Here is a 23,007-nt window from a genome sequence, read left to right as displayed (position 1 = left end):
GATCAGCAGTGTTATCAAAACAAGTCTTATTGATCTTCTCTCTCAATTTCTCCCCTAATTTCTCTTTCTCTCTCTCACACACACACATGCATGCCAAATAGCAACATCAACAAAAAACCCCACCAGATTCCATCCAGAGACTTTCAGTTAAGAATTCCTGTATTAACACGTTCCTACTTTATAATATTATCTGCCATTTCCTTGAAAAAGTCAAACAAGTTAAATGGTCCTCCTGGTATCTAAAGTTAACAAAACCTGATCACTTGAAAGAGAGAAATGTGAAAGAGAAATAAACTATGATATGCAAACACATGAAACACTTACATTCTCTCTTTTCCTCCATTTCTCTCTACTTCCTCTCCATATTATACTGTTTTTTTTTCCCCTGTAGATAGTTACATTAAAGAAAGTAGATTTTAAAAAATCACAGTTTTTTTTATTATTATACTTTAGGTTCTAGGGTACATGTGCACAACGTGCAGGTTTGTTACATATGTACACATGTGCCATGTTGGTGTGCTGCACCCATTAACTTGTCATTTACACTAGGTACATCTCCTAATGCTATCCCTCCCCACTCCCCGTGCCGCAAGACAGGCCCCAGTGTGTGATGTTCCCCACCCTGTGTACAAGTGTTCTCATTGTTCAATTCCCACCTATGAGTGAGAACATGCGGTGTTTGGTTTTCTGTCCTTGCGATAGTTTGCTCAGAATGATGGTTTCCAGCTTCTTCCATGTCCCCACAAAGGATGTGAACTCATCCTTTTTTATGGCTGCATAGTATTCTATGGTGTATATGTGCCACATTTTCTTAATCCAGTCTATAATTGATGAACATTTGGGTTGGTTCCAAGTCTTTGCTATTAAAAATAATCACAGTTTTTTTAAAAACTGTTCCTTTGATGGTCTCATTAAGAAATAAAGTTTAAATAACATTGGTTTAATCTCTCAAAAAACTATAATAGATTTGGTTTATATTTATATTTGTGGTTTGGAAACAAACTTGATTGCTGTCAGTTGACAAGGATGCCAGAATAAGGTATTGCTTAATTACTTGGACAGAGAAGCAATGAATTAATCGCTTCTTTTTTTCCAATAGAAATATGAATGAATGTGCTAATCCTCCTTACCCTTTGATGGAATAGACATCTTCATAACTAAGTTTAAGATTGTATTGTAAAGTTTTAGGGGGTTTTCTATTCTTGGCAAAGAAAATGACACTTTCCAGTATAAAATACTTTTGAATGAGAAGTAATTTTAAAAAATTTTTTATGTAAGTTGAAGTTGGAACAACTACAACTATGCTAACATAAGCTGAAAGGTCCGTGAGAAATAAATGTGTGACAGTGAGTGCTCACTCATTGAACTAATAATATAATAGATTATTCTATCAAAATATGAGTTTCAGGAGAGGTGACTGGATGGCACCCAGCATTTTTTTCTTCCACAAAGAAGGACCAAAACAGTAAGTCGACAACCACACTTTGAATAGAGCATCTGGGAGAGAACACTGAAATTTAGCCGAGAAGTGACAGGGAGCCTCTGCGGCATGGAAAAAGAGGGAAATAAAGCGGCCATCCCGGTCAGGGTTACTTGGAGCCGGGAGAAACTCCACTGCAGGGAAAAGGTAAATGAAATATACCCAGCAGTCCACATTCCTACCACCGACTCCTGCAATCCCAGCCAGGCAAGAGTCCCTTGATGCTTGTGGACCCTGAGACTAGTATAGGCAGCTACTGGGAGTCCACATGATGGCATTATTCCAGAGAAGTAGCTTGCGCTGGGTCCCACACACATGCTGAGTCCCAAGCAGCTGTAGCACAGCTCCATTTTGAGAGCCCAGCCTACCAGATTATATCCTACTCTTGGGTACAACAGCCCCTGGGCTTGCACCTCCCTGAGCTTTGCTTACATTCCCCTGTGTCCACCAGAAGGGTTGCAGCATCACGATGTCAGCTAGACCCAGTGGCGCAGCCAGGTCCCCAGCACTCTAGCCCACACAGTATCCTATACCCCAAGGTATAGGCAATGCAGCACACTGGGAAAGCTGCCCCTAGGACAAAGAGAGCCAAAGTGTATCCCCACTAGAGCTTCTCCTTGCCTGGGGCTGCTGACACTAAGAGCAAACTCTCCCTACCAACTAGCAGCAGGGGCTCTTTGCACCTGAATGTGCCTTCTGGCAATCTGGAGAATGGTCCTTTTGAGCACCATTCAGGGGATTGAGGACAAGCCACTCCTGCCTACCACTGTAACCCCCACTGCTTGAGCGTGTCATCTGGGGGAATGGGAATGGACTTGCCTCACCAACCAGAGCTGGCACTCACATGTATCATTAGAGGACCTGAAGAAAGACTTGCCCACCCACCATTGCCACCAGCACTCATGCACATCATCCAGGGACCTGGGGATTGACCCACCTCACTTACTGCCACCTACACCTGTGCACACCTTCAGGGGGCCTGGAGATCAGTCTGCTCAGCCTGCCAGTGCCCAAGCATTCATCTGATATCCTGGGGATAAGCTAGCCTAACTCACTGTAGCCTGTGCCCATGTTCACACTCAGGGGCCCTGAGGACAGCCCTGCCCCACCAGTTGCTCCCTTACCAGTGCCTGTGTGCATTGATGGGGGTCTGGGAATTGACCCACATGGCCTGTTGCCACTGGCACTTATGCATGCCTTCTGGGCCAACCTGACACACCTATACCATTGGCCCCTACCACAGATGCTACCTGGAGGCCTGAGGTCTGTCCTGGCCAACCCACTGCTGGCACCTCTGTGTTGTTGCCTAAGGGCCTGAAGGTTGGCTTATTGATGATACTGACATACATGATGTTATGCACACTGCCCAGGGTTCTGAGGACCTATCCACTTATTTGGCCCATTGCTGTCACTGCTGGCACCAAGAAAGTTGCCTGGAAGCAAGAGGATTGGCCTACCTGGATACACTAACATCACTGCACATGTATGCCATCTGAGGGCTCAAGTGTTTACACACCCAACCCACTGCTATTGCCACTAGTGCCCAATGACCAGCTGATCTAAAGTACTTACACATAGCCAACCCTCGCCACCGCCTCCACGAACAACTACAGCCTAAGGAATGGAGGAAATCATAGACACTATTGATGCATATTACAGCTGAAGAAATCATACTGAGACTACACTACCATGCCCATCCAAAATCAAAGCCAAAGCACCCTACATAATCAGCACTATGGATACATCTATAGTAAGAAGTCTTTCCCTATAAAAGCCAGTCCAGAAAATTGGGAGAAGTGACTTACGTCAGATATGCAGATATCAATGTAAGCACACAAGAAACATGAAAAAGCAAGCTAACATAACATCTTTGAAAGAACACAGTAATTCTCAAGCAACAGATTCCAATGAAAGAGAAACCTATGAAATGCCTAAAAATAATGTAAAATGGTGATCATAAGAAGCTCAGTGAGACACAATAGGATACAGATAAACAACACAAATAATTCAGAAAAACAATTCATGATCTGAATGAGAAATTCAACAAAGATATGATTTTTAAAACCCATAAATTCTGGAACTAAAGAATTCAATGAATAAAATTTAAAAGTACAATAGATAAGGTTTCCAGGATTAACACTTTAGCATAATCTCAATTTACCACTTTCCCTGTATCATATGTCCAATTTGCTGATGAATCCTGTTTAAGTAAACACAGTACATAAATCTATATGTATTTAATGACCCAACTAATATCAAATCCTACCGGATGTCCAGGAACAAACCTGTAGTCAAAGTTTGGTTTGTTTAGCTTCCTGCAGCAAGGAAAACCATATCCCTGTAAGAGAATTTAGAAGGATCTCAGTAAGAAAGTTTGTGAAGGGACTTTGTGTAGGTTTGGGCTTATGCTGAATGATTCTTAGAAGGGTCTTGGAAAGGAGAAGCCAACTCCAGATTAGGGACTGGTGAGGCAGAGCAGCTTAGCAGTTGGGCACCTTAATACCGACTAACTTCACTGAGGAGACATGATGAATGCTTGGTTTGGCATTGGCAAAAGGCAGAAATTATATAAAAAGGAGGTGTTGTTACTCATTTCTCAGCTGTGATATAACCATGGCGGAAACACTGAATCATTTTGTATGAGTAAGGACCCCGTATATGATCTTGACAGTGTCCCATGGGAAGCATTTCTTTTTCTCTGCTTCAAATGATCTGCAGGAATGTTTTTGTATTAGTAGGAAGGAACATTGCATTGTGATTACCAGCAAAGCTTAATTTTCATTTTCTCATGATACAGCTCTTTTAGAACAAAGTAATTCCACTAGATGTTTTTATTCATTTTTTAAAAGTGTTCCAGAGTACCTAGTCAACTACATTATTAATGATGAATTAATGCATAGTTTAATCAAACAGTGAAAAGTTGATTAAAATCCACAGTCAGTATGTTTTTGTGGGAAGTGATAGTTTAATGTGCTTATTAGACTTTTCACCATTTTGGTTGGATCCTATGGATCCAACAAATCATAAGATTATTTGTTTTCCAGTAGCTTATTAAAGAGAGAACAGAGAGAGAATCAATAATTTTACTGCAATGAAGTAAATTATCACAAAATGACATGTGCAGAGATCAGAGAAGGTAAGAAACTTTTTTAAAACAACTCAAGGAAACTTCCTGAATAGTGTTACAATTAAACTTGGGCTTGGAGTTTTGTAACATTCTGTTAAGGGAAACCCAAAATTTGCATGCAAGGAGGAGGCTGACAGACAGAGACAGATACAAATGTCAAAGTATTATTCACATGCTTTGTTTTCAATAGGTGATATTTTTTCCCTAACTACCACAGTGGAAATAAAAATACAAATTAAATCTACAGGAGACTTTTGTATCTGGCATGTTGATAAGAAAACTTTTAGAACAGATTCAGGATTGGCAAGGATGCAGCTAAATGAGCAAGCTCAAAAATTTCTGAAAGGAGAGAAAATTGCTATTCTATTCCTGTGGGTGATTTGGCAATTTGTGCTAAGGGTTTAGAAATGTTCAAATCCGTTAGCCTGGTGACTTCACTGCTTGGAATTTATACTAAGAAACTCATCAGCTATGCATACTAAGATTTACACATGAAGATTTTTATTGCAAATAATTCAAACTATCTAAGGGACTAGAAACAACATAAATATTTAACAAGACAGAAGAGAGTAAATCAATTATGAAACAGCCATAGACTAGAACACTTTAAAGCTATTAAAAAGCATGTTTGTGAAGAAAACGTAATGACTTGGGAACATGCTCATCATATTACATGGATAGCAATATAGTATAATAATGCGAACTTTAGCTTCAGAGAGACCTTTCTTGTCACATCTTCATCACAAACTATTAATATAGCCTGGGAAAGTGATTTTAAACTATTTCTTCCTCTTACTATGGAAAATAGGTTGATTGGTTTAACATTTAAAGAGCTTAGAGCTTAATAACTTGCACCATGGGAAGAGTTGAATACATGATAGCTGTGATGGATGATGATAATATAATTCGAAACTGCTGTTTTACTTCTAACTCACAGAAACGGTTATCCTACCTCCTCCAGCTGCTGTTATCTATTATTTGTATGTTTTCTTTCTTGTTTAACATAGATAATAGCTAGAGTGTGTTTGTATGCTTTGCCTGCAGAACAAATAGTGAAGGCTTTCAGATACCCACAGCTACTGGATACCTTCTAGGAGCTTTTCTGACCTTTGAGTTCTACTGGATATCTATCTTATGTGAAATTAGATATTATGTTGTCTGTTTGGCAATATTTATGGTATTGCTTGGTTAGAGTGGAGGTAAAAATGGCAGCTAATAACAATATAATGTACTGATTGCTGGGCATTATACATTTACACATAGGTTAACTCATTTAATTCTCACAGCAACTACATAAGGCAGGACTGTTATTCTCATTCCACAGATGAGCATGCTAAAGAGAATAGTTTGCTAACCTAAATTCACATAGGTAGTTAATAGATAAGCCAAGATTTAAGCCCAGGTGGTCTGCTCTGGAGTAAATAATTCATCAAAATACTGTCTTTTAAAAAGATTGGAGTGTAAAATCCATGCGGGCATGCACTATAAGTCACTCATATATCACTGAAATTCCACTTCTTACCACTGTGACGGGTAAAAGTGACAACCTCAATAAATCTTGCCCAAAGCATGACTGACTGACCCAACAGTGAAGAGGATGGACATTTCATGTTCCAAATGCAATCTGGAGCATGAAGCAATCCTGATAATCATTCTACAGCTGCCCTTTACCTCCTAGGCTCTTAGGACAAGTATTTACTGTTGAGGAGGTGCCATAATACAGTTCTTTGTCTTATTAGCTGTCGTGTTAGAGCATTCTTATTTGTGGTGGAAACGTTTTGCCCACCATTTGACCAGTGATTTCCAATAATGGAAATAACACAAAATAGTAAGATTACTTCCAAATTGGTTCTTCTTATTTTAGCTGCATAATTACCACAGTTGTATCAAACACACGCATACATACCCCAAATGTTTGCTAACAAAACAAATGTGTGTGTTTTTTTTCCAGTTTATACTTAGAAAATTCACGGCTTTGTGGTGGCATGTGGCTATAGATCTGAAAGCTGAGAGCATGATTTTGGCTCTTGTTTTCTGTTTGCTTGACTGAATAGTTTATTATAACTACAATTTTAAAATTCCAGAAACATGAAACGATCTTTGCCAGAAGTACAACTGCTTTCCATCTAAAATGCCAGCATTTCAGTGTGTCTTGCAACATTTTAATTAGTTTGCTTATGGAACCAAACACATGCATAAAACACTGACAGCAAAGGAAAGTCTCCCTCACCATAATTAGTTTTTGCAAAGGATCACTTACATTTTCATAATTATTCGAATGTTTTTGTACCGGGAATTTTACATTTTAAATGGATAATTATACTTCCATAAAAAATCACTGCAAATTGGAAGCTTTAATACACCATTCTAATTGTTGGTACAGTGCACTGTTGGTATTGCCATTAGATCACACATTTGTTGTTTAGAAAGATAGATTTGCTGTATCAACCCGTTAAATGTGAGTTATTGCCAGAAGATTTGCTGTCCTTTCATGTAGCATTCTGTTTTCAAAGGAAATCCAAGCTATACAGGTTTTAATAGTTAAAGAAGTTCAGAATTTTCCCATCTGAGTTAGCAATAAGTGTTTCAGCTCATAAAATTTTTCTGTAGACGTTGTAGAAATAGGCTGAGCTCTCTACAAAGAAGGTAAGGGAAAGACTCAAGATTTCTGTAACTAAATTAGAGTCAATTGATAATTTTATATATTACTACTAGTATCACTGTGCCAGATAGATTTATTATTTAGAGAAAGTTATAATTTATAGCATATACATTATATATTAAGTACAAATATAATTACTGATAATTATATATTTATATAACATAATAGAAATACATATTAACTCTTAAAAGTAATTTTAAGTAATAGAAATGAGCATGAGTGGAAACAATGATCTTCTCTGACCTTATCACCCTGATAAAGGCACAGGCAATATCACGAGCTCTTGCTAGGAAGTTAGGTAAGTTCATACCCTGGTAAGATAGAAAATGTAGCATGATTTCTAACTTTGGATTTGTGAAGAGTTCCTTTTTGCTCCCAAATAACTACTGATGTTGACCAAGGCTTTGCTAGATGTAATCATGAGAAGAAGAAAGTATTACATTTATGCCAGTGCCAATAAACCCCTAAGATGACAGTGCAATTGCACTGGCAAATCAGGATTTTTAGCTTGGAGATTCTTCTTTTCAAAGAAAATAAGCATCCTATAACCATTGCTCAGACCTGACATATCCTCACAAATTTTTTTTTAAAAAGATAATTTGACAAAGGCCCTGTGAAACAATAACAGAATCTGAATTTGCAGTCAGGGTAAAATGTTCCTTTTAAAAATTATTTCCCATTTAATATTTGTCTTTAAAGCTAAAATAAAACAGATAGGTGGAAATTGTTGTGTTTGGGTGCTGGAAATGTTACACATAAAGCTTTGTGTTAAATCAGGCGCACATGTGAAAGCTCCAGGGAGCCTAGAAACAGAAATAAATTCTCACTCAATAGCTTGGCATATATCATCAACAGACATGTGAAAGTGGCACAGGTTGTGCCAAAAAAGATAGTAAGTTATCAGGAAGATAATTTTGTGTAACCTGGGTCAGTTGAAGCATTTTAATTCACTTAAATGAGGAGAACATTTGAAAGTAATTACATACTTACAGACTGGATGGTTTGGCTGTCCTTTTTTTATTGTGGAAAGAAAACATGATGTCATAAGAACATGCATCCAGTGTTTCCAAGGATAAGAATAAAATAGCTTTTTGTATTTAGTGTTGTGTAAGACATTTAAAGCCTATTTCATCATTTATTCAAATATTTGTTCCAAGTCCAAAACCGACATACCTTTCGAGAGAATGATAATCATTTGCTAATAATTATCTTTTACATGTCTAAACCAAGCCACAACCCACAAATAATTAGTTTCCAACTGTTGCATCAGAACATTGTATCAGAAAATCATAACTGTATTCCTGTGTAATTTGGAGAATGGCAAATTTGGAAAATAATAAGCATATTCTAGAAATGTATCCTAGGAGACCAAAGTCCAGTCCAAACTAGTTTATTATAACTACAAGTTTAAAAAATTGTAGTTGTAAGAAACAAGTTGGTTGAGCTTTGTTATGTAAGGTTGAACCACGACCATTCCTACAGAAACAATTCTAAAAACTTGAGGAGGAGGGACTCCTCACCAATTCATTCTATGAGGCCAACATCATCTTGATACCCAAACCTGGCAAAGACACAACAAAAAAAAGAAAACTTCAGCCCAATATCCTTGATGAACATCAGTGTAAAAATCCTCAGCAAAATCCTCAGCAAAAAAACCAAATTCAGCAGCACATCAAAAAGCTAATCCACTATGATCAAGTAGGCTTCATCCCCGGAAGGCAAGTTGGTTCGACATACACAAATCAATAAATGTGATCCATCACAAAAACGGAACTAAAGACAAAAAACCACATGATTATCTCAATAGATGCAAAAAAAGGCTTTTGATAAAATTCGACATCTCTTCATGTTAAAAACTCTAATTAATCTAGGTGTAGAAGAAACCTCAAAATAATAAGGCCATCTATGACAAACTCACAGTCAACATTATACTGAATAGGCAAAAGCTAGCAGCATTCCCCTTGAATACCAGCTCAAGACAAGTATACTCTCTCTCACCACTTTTTTTCAACACAGTATTGGAAGTCCTAACCAGAGCAAACAGGAAAGAGAAAGGAATAAAGGGCTTCCGAATAGGAAGAGAGGAAGTTAAACTATTTCTGTTTGCAGACAACATGATTCCATACCTAGAAAACCTCACAGTCTAAGCCCAAAAGCTCCTCCCACTGATAAACAACTTTAGCAAAGTTGCAGGATACAAAGTCAATGTACGAAACTCACTTAGCATTCCTAGACACCAACAACAGGCAAACCAAGAGCCTGATCAGAAAGAAAGGCAATTCTACTTACAATTGCCAGAAAAAGAATAAAATACCTAGAAATACAGCTAACCAGGGAGGTGAAAGATCTCTACAATGAGAATTACAAAATATTGCTCAAAGAAGTAAGAGAAGACACAAACAAATGGAAAGAAAATCCCATGCTCATGAATAGAAAGAATCAATATAATTAAAATGGCTATACTGCCCAAAGCAATTTACAAATTCAACGCTATTCTTATCAAACTACTGGTGATGTTCTTCACAGAATTAAAAAAAAAAAAAAACTATTTTAAAATTCAAATGGAACCAAAAAAGAGCCCAAATAACCAAGGCAATCCTAGACACAAAGAACAAAGCTGTAGGCATCATGTTACCTGACTTCAAACTATACTACAAGGCTACAGTAACCAAAACAGCATGGTACTAGTACAAAAACAGGCACATAAACCAATGGAAAAGGATAGAAAGCCCAGAAATAAGGCCACATATCTATGAACATCTGATCATCAACAAAGCTGACAAAAATGAGCAATGGTGAAAAGACTTCTTATTCAATAAATGGTGCTGGGGAAACTGGCTATCCATAAGCAGATGATTGAAGCTGAACTCCTTCCATACACCATACAAAAATATCAGGTCAAGATGAATTGAAGACTTAAATGTAAAAACCCTAGAAGACAACCTAGGCAATACCACCCTGGACATAGGAATGGGCAAAGATTTTATGACAAAGACACCAAAAGCAATTGCAGCAAAAGCAGAAGTTGAAAAGTGGGATCTAATTGTTAAGAGCGTCTGCACAGCAAAAGAAACTATCAACAGGATAGACAACCTACAGAATGAGAGGACATTTTTGCAAACTATGCATCTGACAAAGGTCTAACAACCAGCATCTATAAGGAACTTAAAAATTTGCAAGAGAAAAACAGCCTCATTTAAAAGTGGTCAGACATGAACAGACACTTCTTAAAAGAAGACACGCATGCAGCCATCCAACAAGCATATTGAAAAAAATCTCAGTATCACTGATCATTAGAGAAATGCAAATCAAAACCACAATGAGTTACCATCTTATACCAGTCAGAATGGCTATTATTAAAAAGTCAAAAGTAACAGATGCTGGTGAGTTTGCAGAAAATGCAGGCTACTTATAGCCTGTTGAAAGAGGCTGAGGAGAGTAAATTAACAAACCATTGTGGAAAACAGTATAGTGATTCCTCTAAGAGCTAAAAGTACAACTATCATTCAACCCAGCAGTCCCATTAGTACATTATACCCAGAGGAATAGAAATTATTCTCTCATAAAGACACGTGCACATGAATGTTCAAGTACTATTCACAATAATAGCAAAGACATGGAATCAAACTAAATGCCTATTAAAGACAGATTGGATAAAGAAAATGTGGTACATGTATACCATGGAATGCTATGCAACCATAAAGAAAAAAAAAGAATTAGATCATCTCTTTTGCAGGAACATAGATGGAACTGGAGGCTATTAGCCTTAGCAGACTAACTGAAGAACAGAAAACCAAATATTACATGTTCTCACTTATAAGTAGGAGCCAAATTATAAGAACTTATGAACACAAAAAAGGAAACAACAGACACCAGGGTCTAGTTGAGGGGGGAAGAAAGAGGAGGGAGAGGAACAGAAAAGATAACTATTAGATACTGGGATTAATATCTGGATGATGAAATAGTATGTATAACAAACCCCTGGGACATGTGTTTATGTAACAAAATTTTCATATGGACCTCCAAACCTAAAATAAAAGTTAAAAAGGAAGGTTGAACCATATGACTGATATGTGATCTACAAAATCAGCAATTTCATGTGGTTCATTCCAAGAGTAGTTGTGTTTTATAAGTTCATATGACACTGTTTTTCACTTCAACTCTGCTATTGCTCATTATCTACATTAGTACATTGCATTATTGTCTACTTTTATGTAATAAATTTCCCTAAAGTTTAGTAGCTTAAAACAACAAAAATTTATGTCACAGTTTCCATGAGTCAGGAATTCAAAAGTGACTTAGCTGGGTTGTTCTAGTTCAAGGTTTCTTGTGAAGTTACAGTTAAGTTATTGGACAGAGCTGAAGTTAACTGAAAGCTTGACTGGGGCTGGAGGATCTACTTACAAGGTGGCTCATTCACATGCCCAGAAAGTTACTGTACGTTGTTGGCAAGAGGCCTTAGTAGTTCCTTGCCCCAAGAGCCTCTCTATAAGGCTGCTTTAATAACCCCACAATATGGCAGCTAGCTTCACCTAGAAAAGGATCAAAGAAGTAAAAAGGAAGTCTACCATTTTGCTCAGATATCACAATGCTTTTTTTGACCTAGTCTTGAAAGTCAGACAGCATCACTTCTACCATAGTTTGTACACTAGAAATGAGTCACTGAGTCCAGCCCCTAAGCAAGAAGAGGGAGAATTAGGTTACACCTTTTGAAGAGAGGAGAATCAAAGAATTTTAAAGCCACCACAAGAGCAATAGTTACTCTCTATGCAAACATATGTGACCAGTGCTCACACAATGTTTTGAAGCACAAGTTCATTTGGCGAAGGCAAGACACATATTTTTGCATCCTGGTGCTCTCTTTCTCTACTTATCTCCTCTTACTTCCAGTCTTTCTGCAAAAACTTCATTCTTCTCTCTTTCTTTTATCAGCATCTCTGCTGAGATACAATATCTGAAAAGTAGTAGTCTTTATTATTTGCCATTTCAAGGACCTATGAGACAAACGTACTTGAACCTTGTAAAAAGGTAAATGTTTAATGAAGTGAGGCAGGAGTTTTATTCCAGCTCTATTTATATTAAACTTTAAATCCACACATTTTGTGAAAAACTAGCCCAACAATTTGTTAGGGGAAAACTTACTTATTGTGAGCCAGCGTAACTGAGTTGTGGTTTCAGCTTAGTTGCTAACTAGCTGTCAAATATTGGATAAAAAGTTCAATCTCACACCTCAGTTTTTCTTATGTCTACAGTGGGTTACCTATAAGATTTTATTTAATGAAAAAATAGTATATGGTTATGATTAATTCTATTAATCATATATTAATATATAATATAATTATATAATTGTATCAATCATATTAATCATAATTATATGAATAATATATTATGTACATATTATGTACATACTATTTCATAATCCGGATATTAATCCCAGTATCCAATAGTTATCTTTTCTGTTCCTCTCCCTCGTCTTTCTTCCCCCCCAACTAGACCCTGGTGTCTGTTGTTTCCTTTTTTGTGTTCATAAGTTCTTATAATTTGGCTCCCACTTACAAGTGAGAACATGTAATATTTGGTTTTCTGTTCTTCAGTTAGTCTGCTAAGGCTAATAGCCTCTAGTTCCATCTATGTTCCTACAAAAGAGATGATCTAATTCTTTTTTTTTATGGTTGCATAGCATTCCATGGTATACATGTACCACATTTTCTTTATCCAATCTGTCTTTAATAGGCATTTAGTTTGATTCCATGTCTTTGCTATTCTGAATAGTGTTGTTCTGAACATTCATGTGCGATGTCTTTTATGAGAGAGAATAATTTCATTCTCTGGGTATAATGTACTAATGGGACTGCTGGGTTGAATGATAGTTGTACTTTTAGCTCTTAGAGGAATCACTATACTGCTTTCCACATGGTTGAAGTAATTTACACTCCCACCAACAGGCTATAAGTGTTTCCATTTTTCTGCAAACTCACCAGCATCTGTTACTTTTGACTTTTTAATAGTCGACATTTCGGCCGGTATAAGATGGTGGTAACTCATTGGTTTTGGTTGCATTTCTCTAATGATCAGTGATACTGAGATTTTTTTTTCAATATGCTTGTTGGATGACTGCATGCCTGTCTACATGATATGTACATAATATAATAGCACAGAATTTTGTGGGGTTTTCCCCCCTTCTGTTTGGTGCAGTTATACAGGGCAATAACAAAATACCCCATGGCCCCCCATATCCTCCTTTTTAAAAATGGTTGGACCCAGCGAAGACTATTCTACAGGCAAATGATTTATTAACTGTGTATCATTTGGTCGGGTGACCATTGAAAAAATATTGGCATGTACTGGAGACAGTCACAACTGTTTTCTATTGTGCTAAGTATCATCATGTCCATTGAGTGGGCTTTTGGAGCTGGTGAGCCTGAATTCCGGAAGCTGTATACTGAGCAAATAAGCTTTCACACTTAAAGTTCCAATTTTAGATATTAATATGAAGAAAATATGTTTCGTTTTTTCATGGATTTTACTTTTCTTGGGAAAAGTATACTTTTTTAATGTTGAATATTTGTGAATATTTTTATACAGTCAAGATCACCTATGCAGGAAACATTTGTCATAATACCGAGCACCTAAACATGCCTTTCACGTACCATCTAGCCTTGTTCCCCAAGAAGGCTTTTCAAGGTGTTAATTTGCCAATTTGCTTAAAAATGTAAATTTGATTAAATTTACAGTGAGCTATCTAGAGACACAGACATAATAGAAATGTCTTGTACTCATAAGAGAGTAATTAAATAAGAACACATATGGAAAATTTTACTAATATCAGGCCTGGTCTGGAGACAAAAGCCAAATCTGATTACAAACATATGTCTCAGATCACAGACAAACTTCTAAGCTCTGAGACAATTTAGCAATAACTTAAGTCACATCAGAACACACACATCCTAATCTACTTTTGCCAATGATGGCATAGTTCCTGGGTTTTCTCCCCCTTAAAGCAAAAATAAATAATTAAAAAGCAAAGGCAAAACACGTAGCATATCTAGTATTCCACAATATTGGCCATAATTTAGATCATACCAGTAACAGACAGACAGCAAACATTCATTTAGTACTTACTCTTTAACAAGAGCCTGATTGGTGAATGTACATTTGCAACAAAGTAAGAAACAATGCTGCTCTCAAGAAGCTGAATCTAGAATTAAGAGATTACAATAAATATTTAAAAAAGCAGCATAAAAGGTTTCAAAGATATCCTACCTCTGGAGATGATTAATAAAAACACAAAACAGAGCAGGGTAAAAATAATTTAAGTGTTTCTCTATCTGGAAAAGAAGGCTGGTCTGATTTATTATTTATTTACAAATTCTATAGTAGTGTCATTATTAATATCTAGTGTATCTTATTCTTGCCTTAGGCTATACCAACTATCTCCAGGTCTGCTGAACGAAAAGCAGAGGACAGAATTGGTGGGGCAGTGTCTTTGCCCTTAAACAGCCTCCATTCTGCTCGTTTCTCCAAAGATGTACAGAGCTATTGAATCAACTTTTTTGTTTGTTTGTTTTCCTTTTATTAGAGACAGGGTTTTGCTCTGTTGCCCAAGCTAGAGTGCAGTGGTGTGATCATGGCCCACCGTAACCTCCAATTGCTGGGCTCAAGTGATTCTCTTGCTTCAGCCTCCTGAGTAACTGAGACCATAGACAGCCCCACCATGCCTGGTTAATTATTATTATGATTATTTATATATATATATATATATTTAGAGATGGAGTTTTCATGTGTTACCCAGGATCATCTCCAGCTCCTGTCCTCAAGCAATCTTCCCACTATGGCCTCAAAAACAGCTGGGATTTCAGTCATCAGCCACCACAGCAGGCCCTGAGTAGTCTTTTAGGTAGACCTGCAAACACAGTTCCCACCCCATCTTTTATTACTGTTTTACATCTTTGAACTTCTCTCCCTTGATTAATTCTTTGCATCTCTTGAAAGCCAAATATAACCACTATTCAAAGGAACTTTATTATCTGTGGAACCCCCCAAACAATCACCGTCATACTCAAGCTTTATTTTTAAAAAAAATGTTAATTGAAATGTAGTATGTGTATATAAAAGCACACAAACACAAATCATAAGTGTACAGTTCAATGGATTCCCACAAAGTAAACATATCTGTGTGACTACCATTGGGTCAAATAATAGAATATTACCAACACCCCTAGCAGCCCCCACAATGCTGTCCCTTGGAAATCAATCTTCCTCTAATAATAATCATAGATTAGTTCCACCTAATACTGAGTTTTATTTAAATGGCATCATGCAACATGTACTCTTTTGTACCTGGTTTGTTTCGTACAATATCATGTTTGAATTATTCATCAATGTTGTTATATGTAGCAGTGGTTTATTATTATTATTATTATTATTATTATTATTATTATTATCATTTTCCTGAGACGGAGTCTTGCTCTGTGGCCTAGGCTGATGTGCAGTGGCACAATCTGGGCTCACTGCAACCTCCGCCTCCCAGGTTCAAGCAGTTCTCCTGCCTCAGCCTCCCAAGTAGCTGGGATTACAGGCATGCAACACAAGCAGCTAATTTTTGTATTTTTTTAACAGAGATGGAGTTTCATCATGTTGGCCAGGTTGTTCTCGAACTCCTGACCTCATGATCCGCCCGCCTTGGCCTCCCGAAGTGCTGAGATTACAGGCGTGAGCCACCTGCCCAGCTGGTTTATTATTTCTCAGTGCAAAATTGTTTTCCATTATATGAATGTACCAAAATATATTTACCCATTCTGGGGTTGATGGAAAGTTTGGGGCTGTTATAAATAACACAACCATAGGCAATGTAGCACATGTTTTTGGTGATTATCTGTTACATATAGTGTGTCTACTGTACTCTTCTGTGTATTTCCTCTTACAGTCTAGATATTTTCTTTTGATCTGTCTTCGAGGTCATTTATCTTGAGCTGCATCCCTCTATCATACTATGAATTTTAGTTATTGTATTGTTTCAATTCAAAATTCTCCATGTGATCATCCTCTTATAATTCTCCACTTGGTCATTTGTTTGAAGATACTAATCAAAACTTTTAAATTTGTTTTCTTATTACTGTAGTATTTGTGTCACATGTGGATATGTTTCTGTTGCCTATTGTTTCTTCTGATGCTATTAATATCTCTAAAAAAAATTTGCTTTCATTACCAGTCTTCTGAATGAGAAATTTTAGTGATAATTTAACGTATCCTCTCGCAGGCCAAAAAGAGCTATATTACTCAAATCTGATCAGATCTTGAAATGACTTACTGCAGCTTCAGTAAGGTTCAGGATACCTCTAATTTTCCCAATATACATGGTGCATCCCTCAAGGTGTCCTAATCAGAGCTTTAGTGTTTGCTAGGGCCATTCTTCCTTGAACGCACTGAAGTAGAAGTCTGGTCTCCCTAGAACTGTGGAAATGCTGAAAACTTCATATTACCCTTCAAGTATGTTTGGCTTCTTTCAACACACTTGATGCTTGGCTCGTTTGCATCTTGTCCTGTGTAGTTAATCACATGACTCAATGGAAGAACAGGTATTGATTGCCAATCTCACTTTAATTTTGTTTTAAATTTTCATGGGTACATAGTAGGTATGTGTGTGTATATATATGTGTGTGTGTGTGTGTGTGTGTGTATATATATATATATATATATATATATATATATATATATATATGTAGTAGGTACACAGTAGGTAGATAGTAGGTATATACATATTTCATGGGTACATAGTAGGTACATAGTAGGTATATATGTTCGTGGGTACGTAGTGGGAACATGAGGTATTTTGTAAAAATCACATGAAGGCAAATGGGGCATCTATTACCTCAAACATTTATCCTTTATTTGTGTTACAACCAAATTATATGCTTTTGGTTATTTTAAAGTGTACAATAAATCATTATTGACTGTAGTCACCTTGTTGTCCTATCAAATACTAGATCTTATTCATTCTATCTAATCATATTTTTGAACCCATTAATTATTCCCATCCTCACTACCCTTTCCAACCTCTGGTAACCATGATTTTACTCTCTCTCTCCATGAGTTCCATTGTTTTAATTTTTAGCTTCCACAAATAAGTGAGAACATAGGAAGTTTATCTTGCTGTGCCTAGCTTGTTTCATTTAACATATCTTCCAGTTCCATCCATGTTGTTGTAAAGGACAGGATATTATATTTATGGCTGAATAGTACTCCATTGTGTATATATACATTTTCTTTATCAATTTGTCTGTTGATGGACACTTAGGTTGCTTCCAAATATTGGCAGAGCAGTGCTGCAACAAACTATGGAAGTGCAGATATCTCTTCAATATACTGATTTTCTCTCTTTTGGGTATATACCTAGCAGTGGTATTGCTGAATTGTATGGCAGTTCTCTTTTTAGTGTTTTTGAGGGACTGCCAAACTGTTCTTTATAGTGGTTGTACTGATTTCATTTCCACCAACAATGTTCAAGGGTTCCCGTTTCTCCTCTTCCTTGCCAGAATTTGTTATTGCCTGTCTTTTGGACAAAAGCCTTTTAACTGGGATGAGATGATATCTCATTGTAACTGGGATTTGCATTTCTCTGATAATCAGTGATGTTGTGCCACTTTTATATCCTTGTTTGCCATTCGTATGCCTTCTTTTGAGAAATGTCTACTTAGATCTTTGCCATTTTTAATTGGATTAGATTTTTTTTTTATTGAGTTGTTTGAGTTCCTTATATATTCTGGTTAGTAATCCCTTGTCAGATGGATAGCTTGAAAATATTTACTTCCATTCTGTGGGTTGTTTCTTCAATTTGTTGATTGTATCCTTTGCTGTGCAGGAGCTATTCACTTGATGTGAACCCATTTGTCCATTTTTGCTTTGGTTGCCTGTGCTTGTAGAGTATTACTCAAGAAATCTTTGCCCAGACCAGTGTCCTGGAGAGTTTTTCCAATTTTTTCTTAGTAGTTTCTTAGTTTAAGATCTTAGATTTAAGTGTTCAATCCATTTTGGTTTGATCGTTGTATATGGTAGGAGGTGGGGGTCTAGTTTCATTCTTCTGTATATGCATATCTAGTTTTCCCAGCACCACTTATTGAAGATATTGTCCTTTCCCCAATGTATATTCTTGGCACCTTTGTTGAAAATAAGTTCACTGTAGATGTATGGAGCTATTATTGGGTTGTCTATTCCTGGTCTATATGTCTGTTTATATGCTGGTACCACACTGTTTTCCTTACATTATCTCTGTTGCATAATTTGGAGTCAGGTAATGTGATTCCTCAAGTTTTGTTCTTTTTGCTCAGGATAGCTTTGTCTATTCTGGGACTTTTGCAGTTCCATATAAATTTTAGGATTATGTTTTCTATTTCTGTGAAGAATGTTACTGGTATTTTGATAGGCATTTATTTAATATATAGATTGCTTTGAGTAATATATACATTTTTAACGATATTTATTCTATCAATCCATGAACATAGAATATCTTTTCATATTTTTGACCTCTTCAATTTCTTACATCAATGTTTTATAGTTTTCATTGTAGAGATCTTTCACTTTTTTATTTTATTCCTAGATATTTAATTTTAATTGTAGCTGTTATAAATGAGATTACTTTTTTGATACATTTTTCAGATAGTTTAGTGTTGTCATATAGAAATGGTACTGATTTTTGCATGTTGATATTGTATCCTGCAACTTTACTGAATTTGCTTATCAGTTCTAATAGTTTTCTGTCTTTAGGTTTTTCCAAATATAAAATCATATCATCTGCAAACAAGGATAATTTTACTTCTTTCTTTTTCCTTTCCAATTTAAATGCCCTTTATTTCTTTCTTTTGTCCTATTGGTCTAGCTAGTACTTCCAGTACTATGTTGAATAACAGTGGTGAAAGTGGGCATCCTTGTCTCATCCCAGATCTTAGAGGAAAAGCTGTCAGTTTTTCCTTATTCAATATGATACTAGCTGTGAGTCTGTCATATATGACTTCTATTATGTTGAAGTATGTTCCTTTTATATCCAGGTTTCTGAGAGTTTTTACTATGAAGGAATGTTAAAGTTTAGCAAATTTTTTTAGCATCAAGTGCAATTATTATATGGTTGTTGTTCTTCATTCTGCTGATATATCACATTGATTGACTTCTGTATATTCAACCATTCTTGCATCCCTGGAAAAAAAATCCAACTTGGTCATGATGAATGATTTTTTTAATGTGTCGTTGAATTTGGTTGTTTGGTATTTTGTTGAGGACATTTGTGTCAATGTTCATCAGGGATATTGACCTGTTACTTTCTTTTTCCTTTGAGGTGTTTTCTGGTTTTATTATCAGTGTAATACTGATCTCATATAATGAGTTTGGAAGTATTCCCTCTCCCCTTTTCGGAATAGTTTGATTAAAATTGTTATTGGTTCTTTTTCAAATCTTTGGTAAAATTCAGCAGTGAAGCCCTTGGGTCCTAGCCTGTTCTTTGCTGGGAGACTTTCTTATTATGACTTTGATCACATTACTTGTTATTCATTTATTCAGGTTTTGGATTTCTTTACAGTTCAATCTTAGTAGATTGTGTGTCTAGGAATTTATCTATTTAAGTTTTCCAATTTATTGGCATATGGTTGCTCAGAGTGGCTTCTAATCATCCTTTGAATTTTTGTGGTATTAGTTGTAATGTCCCTTTTTCATCTCTAACATTGTTTATTTAGATCCTTTTTGTTTTTTTCTTAGTCTAGTTAAAGCTTATCAACTTTCTTTATAATTTCAAAGAAACGACTTTTCATTTTGTTCATCTTTTGTATTGTTTTAGCCTTTCAATTTCATTTGTTTCTGCTCTGATGTTTATTATTCCTGTTCTTGTAACTTGTGGTTGATTTGATTTGTTCTTGATTTTCTACTTCTCTAAAATATACCATTAGGTTGTTTATTTGAAGTTTTAACACTTTTTATATAGGCACTTATGACTATAAACTTTCCTTTTAGTACTGCTTTTGCTGTGTCCTGTAGGTTTTTGTATGTTGTATTTCCATTTTTATTTGTTTCAAGAACTTATTACATTTTCTTCTTAATTTTTTCATTGACCCACTGGTCATTCAGGACCATATTGTTTAATTTCCATGTATTTGTATACTTTCCAAGTGATTGCTAGCCTTATTCCGTTGTAGTCAAATAAGATACTTGATATAATTTCTTTTTTTGAAATTTTTAAGAATTTTTTTTTTTTGTCCTATTACATGGTCTATCCTTGAGAATGATTCATATGCTGAGGGAAAGAATGTATATTCTGCAACCATTGGATGAAAATAATAAATATGTATTAGGTCCATTTATTCTTACTGCAGATCAAGTTCAATTTTTCTTTGCTGATTTTCTTTCTAAGTGGTATTTCCATTCCTGAAAATGGATGTTGAAATCTCCAACAATTATTGTATTGGGATCTACCTCTCTTGATAACTCTGATAATATTTGCTTTATATATCTGGGTGTCCCAGTGTTGGATGCATATATATTTACAGTTGTTATATCTCCTTGTTGAATTGACCCCTTTATCATTATATATAGTGACTTTCTCTGTCTCATAGTTTTTGTTTTTAAATCTATTTTGTCTAATATAAGTATAGTCACTCCTGCTCTTTTTTTGGCTTCCAGTGGCATGAAATATCTTTTTCCATCCCTTTATTTTCAGTTTATACGTATCTTTATAGGTGAAATGTGTTTCTTGTAGGCATCAGATTATTGGGTCTTATTTTTTTATCCATTCCTCTAGTCTGTGTCTTTTGATTTGAGAGTTTAGTCTGTTTACATTAAATGCTATTATTGATAAGTAAGGACTTACTCTTGCCATTTTTTCATTTTTTTATTTTTATTTTTTGGCCTTCTCTTTCTTCCCTCTTTCCTTTTTGTCTTCCTTTTAGTGAAGGTGATTTTCTCTAGTGGTACATTTTCATCTTTTATTTTTATTCTTGTGTATCCATTATGTTTTTTGATTTGAAGTTACCATGAAACTTTCAGGTAATATCTTATAACCCATAATTTTAAACTGATGACAACTTAACATTTATTGCATAAACAAACAAAAACCAAGCAAGTAAATTGAAAACTAATAAAAAACCCACACTTTAAACTTCATCATTCTACTTTTAAACTTTCTGTTTTTTCCATTTATTTGTTATGCTATGGCTTAAGCTGTTGTAGTTATTATTTTTGCTAGGTTCATCTTTTAGTCTTTCTATTCTAGGTACGAGTAGTTTATACACCACAATTATATAACAAATGTTTGTTATAATATTGTTTTTTCTATGTACTTACCATTGCAAGTGAGTTTTGTACCTTCACATGATTTCCTATTATTCACTAATGTCTTTTTCTTTCAAACTGAAGAGCTCCCTTTAGTATTTCTTATAGGACAGGTCTGGTGTTGATGAAATCCCTCAGCTTTTGATTGTGTGGAAAATTATTTCTTTCTCCTTTGTGTTTGAAGAACATTTTTACTGGATACATTATTCTAAGATGAAAGGTGTTTTGTTGTTGTTGTTGTTGTTGTGCACTTTAAATATGTCCTGACACTCTCTCCTATAAGGTTTTCACTGGAAATTCTACTGCCAGACTTATTGAAGCTCCATTGCATGTTGTTTATTTTCTCTTGCTCCTTGTAGGATCCTTTCTTTATATTTATCTTTAGGAGTTTGATTATTAAATGCCTTGAGGTAGTCTTCTTTGGGTTAAATCTTCTTGGTGTTCTATAAACTTCTTGTACTTAGATATTGATGTCTTTCTCTAGGTTTGGAAAGTTCTTCGTTATGTTTTTGAATAATCTTTCTACCTCAATTTCTCTCTCTCTCTCTGTCTACTCTTTAAGGCCAATAACTCCTAGATTTGGCCCTTTGAGGCTGTTTTCTGGGTTTTCCAGGCATGTTTCATTGTTTTTCATTTTTTTTCTTTTGTGTCTTTTTACTGTATATTTTCAAAAAGCCTGTATTCAAGTTCACTATTTATTTATTTTGCTTGATCAATTCTGCTAAGAGACCCTAATGCATTTTACAGCATGTCAATTGCATTTTCTGCTTGATTATTTTAAATTACTTTAATCTATTTGTTAAGTTTATCTAATAGGATTCTGAATTCCTTCTCTGAATTATCTTAAATTTCTCTGAGTTTCCTCAAAACAGCTATTTTGAATTATTAGTCACATATATCTGTGTCTCTGGGTTTGGTCACTCATGCCTATTTAGTTCATTTGGTGAAGTCATGTTTTCCTGGGTGGTTTTAATGCTTGTCAATGTTACTGGTGTCAGAGCATTGAAGAATTATGTATTTATTCTTACCTTCATAGTTCAGCTTATTTGTACCTGTCCTTCTTGGGAAGCATTTCCAAGTATTCAGATGGTCTTGGGTGCTGTAATGTAAATCTTTCATCACCGCAGCCATATTTAGGGGACACCCAAGCTCAATAACACAGTAGCTCTTGCAGACGTGTGGAGGTACTGGCTTGGTGGTCTTGCGTAAAATCTGGAAGAGTTCCCTGGAATACGAGGCAGAGACTCTTGTTCTGCTCCCTTACTTTCACCCAAACAAATGGAGTTTCTATTCCTTTCTGAGCTGTCTGGAGCTGAGACAAGGGTGACACAGGTACCCCTGAAGCCACCACCACCACTGGAACTATGCTGAGTTAGACCCAAAGCCAGCATAGCACTGAGTCCTACCCAAGGCCTGTGGTGACTACTG

General features: G+C 35.9%; 1 long non-coding RNA gene across 1 annotated transcript; it reads right to left on the bottom strand.

Moving 5' to 3' along the window:
* Positions 1-830: 830 nt before the first annotated feature.
* LOC110742461 lies at positions 831-22,756 on the bottom strand. Its single transcript, XR_002520196.2, has 4 exons — positions 22,608-22,756; positions 14,392-14,467; positions 3,766-3,818; positions 831-860 (listed from the first exon to the last, which is right to left on the bottom strand). It is a non-coding gene; the product is annotated as an uncharacterized LOC110742461 (long non-coding RNA).
* Positions 22,757-23,007: the final 251 nt, after the last annotated feature.

The sequence above is a fragment of the Papio anubis genome, unplaced genomic scaffold (assembly GCF_008728515.1).
Source record: "Papio anubis isolate 15944 unplaced genomic scaffold, Panubis1.0 scaffold166, whole genome shotgun sequence".
NCBI classification, from domain to species: Eukaryota; Metazoa; Chordata; class Mammalia; order Primates; family Cercopithecidae; genus Papio; species Papio anubis.
Note: the sequence above shows the minus strand (reverse complement) of the source record. Positions and strands in the feature narration are given on the sequence as shown.